An 8,817-nucleotide genomic window follows, 5' to 3' on the forward strand; every position below is an offset into this window, starting at 1 on the left:
GCTATAGGGTCTAAGGTTTTCAATTTTTCTGATTTCTATTTGCTTGTCTTTGAGATCATGCCTTGATGATCTGAAGTTCATGGAAACTTCTCTCCCAACTAAGGACAATGTTGATGGAACACACTCTACTCATGGGATCCATACTTGGTCTAGGGGTCCAATTTTGGATCATTTTGGAGTTCCATCGGTTCATTCTAGTCCTCCTCAGGCTGATATGATGAATGCGGAGTTTCGTCAATCGATTCATATGATTGCTCAATTGGTAGCTTCTAAAACTAAGCGTGGTGCATCTGTTACTCCATATTCTAAGGCCACAAGTATTGGTCAGTTTATCAGGTTGAATCCTATGACTTTTACAGGTGTTAAGGTGGAGGAGGATCCTCAGGGTTTTCTGTACATGATGGAAAAAATTTTCAGGGTGATGCAATCCATAAATATAGAAGGGGTAGAGTTTTCTGCCTACCAGCTGAAGGTTATGGTGTACTAATAGTACGAGGAATAGGATCAGGCAAGGGATGACATTGATGAGTCATCTTTATAAGAGGATTTCATTATGCATTTTTGGACTACTTCTTTCCTATGGAGTTGAGAAAAGTAAAAATAGAGAAGTTTGTTAATCTAAAATAAGAGAGGATATTAGTAAAGGAGTATGCCTTGAAATTTCACCAGTTATCTCAGTATGCTCCAGAGATAGTGTCTGATATGAGGGCACGGATGAAAAAGTTCACTTCAGGACTGTCTCGTGAGTTGATATTGAAAGTAAGGCTACCTTGTTGATCAAGGACATGGATAACTCTAGGTTGGTTATTTATATACAGCAAGTAGATGAAGAGAAAAAAAGCAGTCTAAGTTTAGTGAGAGACAAGGGAAAAAGTTTAGGCCTTCTGAGCAGAGTGGTAAGGATGGTGGTAAGTGGCCAAAGAAGAAGTAGGGGAGTTCTGGTTCTTTCTCCACATCTAGTTCACTTTACCCAAAGTCGTCAGGTGATCGTCGATCTCAGCATGATGGTGGGTCTCGAGCACAGGGTGCCCAATCTCAAGATAGTGGGGCTCAGTCTTATGTTTTCATTGGTTAGTCTTGGACAAGACAATGGTTTTGGCTATGATCGGGGGCATGTCCTGAGCGAATGTTGTTTTGATTTCATATAGAGGCTTTGTGAGACTACTATGGGTTGTATGGGCGGTGTCGGCAGTAGTGTCATCCTTAGCATTGGTACGGGGCTGATATCATATAACTTTATTTGACTTGTGAGTGTTCCATTTTATTATGGTATGGATATGGACGTGGTTATTATTTCGGTTATGGTTATTGGTTAGCATTGGATAGTTAGACTTGTTCAGGTTGGCCATGGTCATGGGCCTATACCAAAGTCTTTAAGTTGATTATCACTCTATCTTATTTGTTTTTAAAATTCATCCGACTCAGGGTATATGATTGGAGGTTGGATTAGGTATCTGTGGTGGCCTCCGGTCCTTGTTGACTTGGGATTCCCATTACGACAAGGCTCTGGTTTGGGTCGTGTCAACCATGCTCCCCTGTAGGTTTAAAAGACCTCGCCAGAGAATATCTCCTTACCCCACTTGGGTTAAGTATAGTGATCACTTTAGGTTAAGGTTCTATTCTAATGGCAAGGGTAGAGAAGCTCTCCCCAACATAGGTACGACGTTGGACTCCATGATAGCTCACATGGTTTATGTTGGTTATAAGAATCTCCCATAAATAAAACTAAAAGTAATGATTTTAGAAATTATGTGTGATGTCTCACTAAGCTTATCAGATTACTTTTTACTATTCATGCATTATGATGTTTTAGCTCTGAGTTTTATTCATGACCAAGGTGAGTTTTTTTACATTTTGCATGTATGATTTGAAAGTATGTCAGTTTCTATTTTACTTATGCATTCACCCCCATATACTCAGTATATTCCAGAAGTACTGACCCACATATATGTCTATGTGCAACACAATCTTATATTGTAGATTCTGGTGTTCGTCCCCAGTAACACGATTGACCGTGGTTACCACTTCCTACATCCCAGTATTTAGTGAGTCCTCATAGTTCGAGGACTAATTTTATGAGAAACTTCAACTATTTAGTACTGTTATACTAGTTATTTACCTCAGTTTAGGTCAGGTGGGGTCTGTCCTAGTGACTCTCTAATGATCAGTTTAGAGACTTATCAAACTATGTTTTTTTCAGTTTGCTTAGATTTGGGGAGATTTCTAAGTTATGATTTTAAATTAAGATTATAAATTGTGTTTGGGATACACTTGAAGTTTTATGCAATTATTGTGTACGATTAAGTTTACATTTATGATAGTTTAGTGTCGGGTATATATCATGGGTTAGCTTGGGACTATTCATAGTCTTGGTCACCGTGTGACATCTAGGGGTACTCTCTGGGCGTTACAAAATCGATATCAGAGCCTAAGGTTTTAAAGAATACCAGGAAGTCAGACAAGCCACGTTATGTAGAGTCTTAATCATGGGTGTAAAGCGTGCCACATTTAAGTTCAAAAGGCTATGGGACTAATTAGAAACCATCCTTTCTTTCATGATCTCTATCATGCATTAATTTATCTATCTTCCCTAATTCATGCTTTCACATAACAGAAAATGCCTTCTCTCAAAGTTTACGTAGGAAGAAATGGAGATCAGCCACTACTACTACATGCCGACCCTCTAAATGAAAATATCTCTCATGATGAATTTTGGGTTTCCGTTCAAGTATGATCTCAGGATGTAAATATGAATGTTCAAGGAAATCATCTAGCAGACATCCCACCCCAGCAAAACGTTAATTTAGCTACAGCCCGAATTCAGGATTTTATGAGGATAAACCCACCAGAATTATTTAGGTCAAAGGTGAATAAGGATCCTCATCCATTACCCCGGCACCCTGAGACAATCAAAAGCAGTATGGCAGAGCTTTAAATTCTAGATCTTAGGGCAATATGTTTGGGAGGCCCACTCATCCAGCCTGTGCAAAGTGTGGTAGGACCCATCTAGGTGAGTGACTGATAGGACAGGGGGTTGAAATAGTTGTGGTAAGATGGACTACAGGATCAAGGAATGTTTTCATGCTAATTAAGAAAGTAGATATGTTCGTCCTCAGACTCAGTCCATAAATTTAGCAACTTAGCCAGATCGTCCAACTCCTCCGCAGGGTGCATCATCTAATACTGGTGGCAATTAGCATCAGAATTAGTTTTGTTCTTTACCATCCCTTTAGGAATAAGACATATCCCTAGATGTTATCACTAATGTGTTCCATGCCTTTTACCTAGATGTGTACGTATTGTTAAACCCAGGGCCAAGCCTCTCTTTTGTGACCCCACTTGTTGCAGTGAATTTTGGAGTGAGTCCTAAAAGTCTTTTTCAAACCTTCGCAGTTTCTACTCTAGTGGGTGAGTCAGTTATCGCTAGACGGGTGTACAGAAAGTGTCCTATTACAGTCCTCCATAGGGTCACTTTAGTAGATTTAAAAGAGTTAGAGATGATAGATTTTGATGTTATTATGGGCATGGATTATCTCCATTCATGTTATGCATCAATCAATTGTCCCACCCGCATGGTGAAGTTTCAGTTTCCTAATGAATCAGTCCTTGAGTAGGAGGGTAGCTCAGTGTCTCCCAAAGGTAGCTTTATCTCATCTTAAAGCCAAAAGTTAATAGCAAACAGGTGTATCTACCACCAAGTTCGAGTTAAAGACACTAAGTCTGAAGCCTCAACGATTCCGTCAGTTCATGTGGTCAACAAATATTTAGAGGTCTTCCCAAAATATCTACTCGGGGTACCTCTTGACAGAGAGATAGAGTTCGGTATTGATCTCAAGATATTGCTACATGACTAAATTTTAGTTTGATCTTATGATCTCAGATAAGACACGAAATTCACAAGTTTCCTCGTGAATATGATTTAAGTAAGTGAAGCATAGTTGGTTTTTATTTTACAAACCCTTATGCTATTTTAAGGTGGACTTCATAAGTATGAGCATATACATATATATTTTGGGTGTAGTATTTAGCATCGAGAAGGGAATGTGCGTTTAGCGCATCTTATTTCCCGAAAACTACTTGCCCCCATAGGTTTAAGTGACCTCGCCAGAGAATGTCTCCTTGCCCCACTTGATCTAAGTATAGTGATCACTTTAAGTTAAGGTTTTATTCTGATGAAAAGGGTAAAGCATCTCTCGCCAACATGGGTAAGATGTTGGACTCCATGATAGCTCACATGATTTATGTCGATTATAAGAATTTCCCATAAAGAAAACTAAAAGTAATAATTTTAGAAACTAAGTGTGATGATTCACTAAGCTTATCAGATTATGTTTTACTATTCAGGAATTATGATGTTTCAGCTCTCAGTTTTATTCATGACCAAGGTGAGTCCTTTTACACTTAGCAAGCATGATTTGAAAGTATGTCAGTTTCTTTTTTACTTATGCATTCACCCTCATATACTCAGTACATTCCAGAAGTACTGACCCACATATATGTTTATGTGTTAAACTATATTATATTTTAGGTTTTGGTATTTGTCCTCAGCAGCACGATTGACCGCAGACACCACTTCCTGTATCTCGATCTTTGTGAATCCTCATAGTCCGAGGACCAAGTTTATGAGAAACTCTAGTTATTCAGTATTGTTATTCTAGTTATTTCTTTTAGTTTGGGTTAGCTTGGGCTGTCCCAGCGACTCTCTAGTCATAAAACTAGAGGCTTCTCAGACTATGTTTCTTTCAGTTTACTTAGATTTAGGGAGATTTCTAAGTTACGAGTTTGAATTAAGATTATGAATTTTGCTTGGACTCTATTTGAAGTTTTCTGGAGTTATTGTGTATGGTTAAGTTTATTTTATGATAGTTCAATGTCAGGTAGATATCATGGGTTAGATTGGGACTATTTGTATTCTTTGACACCGTGTTACATCAGGGGGTACTCTCAGGATGTTACATTAAGCCTAGGTCAACAAGCTCGACTAAGAATAGACTAAGTGGGGAAGATTCCCTAGCATCTCTTAGGATACTACACCCTCTACACCAGCTGAGCCAATTGAGAAAGGATCAAGTTGGATTCGATACTGGACTATGTCATGGGGTATTCCTACTACACTAACTCAGTCATCCTTGCGAATTTTCAAAAGTTTATTTAATATGTATTAATGTAGATTTAGTAGTTGTTAAAATCATGTAAAGACACTTAGTGAGTATTTGAATTGACTTATTTTTAGGTATTTTGGTCTTTTAAGCACTTTTTAATTTTTGGAGGTGTTTGAAAAAGACACAAAGTACTGTAAAGCACATTACTTTAGGCTTAAAAAATACAACGAAAAAAGTCAAAAGTCAAAAGTTAATTGCTACCTAATTTTTTCTTTTATCCTTTAACATATAAGTCACTTAAAAAAAACCTAATTCAAACACCTCCTTAAATGAGGTCTCAAGTAAGCACTTTAGCTTTGATTATGCACTCAATTGATTTTCAGTGTCTGTTGAATACTCCTACTTACAAAATGATAATCTAGATACCTCCAGAATTTGTGTCACAAAAAAGTGAGTATCCACGAGACATAATGAGCATGAGTTGGAGTTTTCAATTGAGATTAAGTTAAGCTATCAATTAAGAACTCTCAAAGTTAAAGACTTACTTGTCAGTTGTGGTTAAGTCGAAGTGTCAATTTATGTATATACACCTCATTATTTGTCGCGACAACATATTTATATGTAAATTGATAACATATTTAGAGAGAACACCATGTAAAGATGCCTTAATTTAGAAAATTATTATTCTTCCTCCTGACTAAACTATTCTATATTGACCCCTCTATTAAGAAAGAAGAAAAACACTAAACACCTCGATTTAGTCTTTAAAAATTGTCAAGCGTCAGGTGGAGTAGCCAAAGATATGACAAGTATTATAATTTATTTAATCAAGCTTTTAAAATCAATTTAATTTAAAAATGATTTTTTTAAAAAAAAAAAGCTTTTGGTTAGAAGTAATTCATGTTTGACCGATAAATTTAAAAGATAATTTTGAGCAGCGATTAGTGTTTGACCAAGCTTTTTAAAAGTATTTTTAAACATATTTTCTCAAAAGTGTATTTCAAATAAATGCATATTGAAAGTTACTTTTTATAGAAAAATTATTTATTTATTTCAAAATAATTTATATTGAATTGTATTTGAAAAGACAAATGTATAATGTGTTGTTTTTCGATGTTGTCGGGTACAAGAATCTATATTTAGGCACAACAACTTCAATACTAGTTCAAGTTTAAAACAAGAACACTATGAAGTACAAAAACACCCTCAACACAAGATCAAAGTGATCTTTCTAAGAAGTGTATTTTATTTTTTCAAAAATTAAGATGAAACAGAAATATAAAGCCAAGCCCCCGACTTCACGGAACGTCCTTAAGGAATAATTTCCCTCACTCTACCCGAGGTTTTGGAATCTCCTTCCCAAGATAAAATGGCTTTCAATCCAACTATAGTGGTACCTCAAATAATTAGATTCGTCGAACTGACTCAACGATTTGATTGATCACAAGGAATATTTTCAAGACACGAAGAGTTTATATTTCAGAAACATTTTCATGCCTAAACCTGTGGATAAATGCAGGTTTATATAGCCATCAAGTTCGTCTTCCGAAAGGTGGCACTGGTTCATTCGAAAAGGCGTATCCTTTGGAAGAGTCATGTCTGTTCATTCAAAGCATTGTGTCTTCTTCTAAGCAGACAAAACTATCTGAACAGTCAAACATTTTTCAAAATAATATAGCTTTTCCTCAAAGGTTGTGTGTCACACCCTTTTTTCGCTCGAGGGACCGATTCGAAGGGTTTTTCCACTTAAATTGACGGTTATGAATAGGGATTATTTTATTTATTTTCAGAGTCGCCACTTGAAATTGAGTTATGGTGTTCTAAGTAACCTTTTTGAATCCCTAATCAAAGGAAATGACTCTTATTTAGTCTGCGAAAATAGAAAATCGGGTAAGGAATTCTGTTGACCGAGGGGAATGTGTTAGGCACCCCTCGAGTCCCGTGGTTCTAGCACGGTCACTTTTATTGACTTATCTTGACTTAAAATATCTTAATAAATTATGTTAAGGCCTAAAATCGCTCATTTTAATATATTACAAACTTGTCTATTATTTCATATTAATTAAATCGCATGAAAGTTAATTTTAAAAAAATATTTGTCAAGGTGCATTATTGCATCTTTGAATTTTAAATGTCTCAGAAAAATGTGTACGCAGCATTTCAATTAAGACGAACATTTTAAACATGCCTAAAATTTGTTTAATGTTAAAACATTTATTTAATTTTTTTTATTTTGGAATAATTTTTATCTATTCAAAATGCTATTTAATTTTAGCAATAAATTTAAGCAAAATTTCATTTAGAGTGATTAATTAATATGACAAAAATAATTTTTCAAAATTTATTAATAAAAATGAATAAATATAATAATAAACATAATAAATAATAAAATATTTACAACTACTGATACATTATGCTAATTTTTATCATAGTCCCAATTTATTATTTTTTAAAAAAAATTAGTTAATTAAAAATCAATTAAAACTTCATTCAAATCCTAGAAATAAAAATAAAACAGAAACGTATTGCACAAGAACTTTCAAGGCCCATAAACTAATTAAAATAAAAGACTTAAGTTAATTTAATTTTTTTTTTACAAATATAAAGAAAATTCAATGGAATCTTCTCTGAGTTACATAAAAGAACGGGTGCATGGTGGTGGTCTCCAACTAATTCTGTCCGCCGGTCATTAACTCCGGCGAGGCACGGCAGTGATAAAGGGGGCGGTGCCAGCGTGGAAAAGGGAGAAAGGGGACGGCAGCAGATCTGATTTGGAGGCAAGATGGTTCGCTGGATTTGGGGATTTTTTCGGTTGTATAGGGTGGTGGCTGGATGGAGAAGGACGGACAGGTTTGTCCCGTCACTGTGGCAGTGCGGCCATCGTCTAAAAAGAAAGAAAAAGAAGGGACGGCGTGGGCTGAAGTAATGGCCAGCCATGGTGATTGCTGATTTTTGGTTGATTTAGCCGGTGGAATCGTGATTGTTGACTGGGTTTCACTGGTGAGGAGTGATGGTAGTGTGGGGTTGGTGTATTCCGGCAAGAGTTTGTCAGAAAAACTAGTTAAATGCCTATTTTTATTTCTCGATCGATCTCTGCCTTTTCGCCTTTTTTAACTAATTTGTCTACTTCATTTTCTTCATTATTTTTATGAACGGATTTCCTCTGTTCTATACAGTACGTGTCGCATGTGATGTGAATGAATTAGTGTAAATATATACATTGTACCAGTGAATGTATGCAAATATCAGTGTATATTGCTAAATCTGTTTCTCCTCTATATTATGTTACCAGATGTTCTCACCGTGCATATGTTATTTTTAAATATTATTTTACTACTTCTTTTTCAATTCTTTTCTTAATTTGATAATATTCATACAGAACATTTACCATCTAACATAGCTACATACAAATATATTACTCGTTCGGCAACTTGATTATGTAACATGCAACAATATAAAATTTATATACTAAATTAATTATATACTAAACATTGCTTGAAACAAATTGAACATTCCATTCATGCTTTTAACAAGAGATTTACATAAATAATTTAGATTCTAATAAAAAACTGTAATTGATTCAAATTGAGTAATGAAGCATAGAAGAATCGTCACCGAAAACTTGAACACAAATTCGATTTCAACTTCACAATTTTTCTCTCTTTTCATTTTTATTTTCCTTCTTTTTGATGTACTCTCTCTTTTTTTTTTTTTT

This window comes from Capsicum annuum, chromosome 12 (genome assembly GCF_002878395.1).
Source record: "Capsicum annuum cultivar UCD-10X-F1 chromosome 12, UCD10Xv1.1, whole genome shotgun sequence".
NCBI lineage: Eukaryota > Viridiplantae > Streptophyta > Magnoliopsida > Solanales > Solanaceae > Capsicum > Capsicum annuum.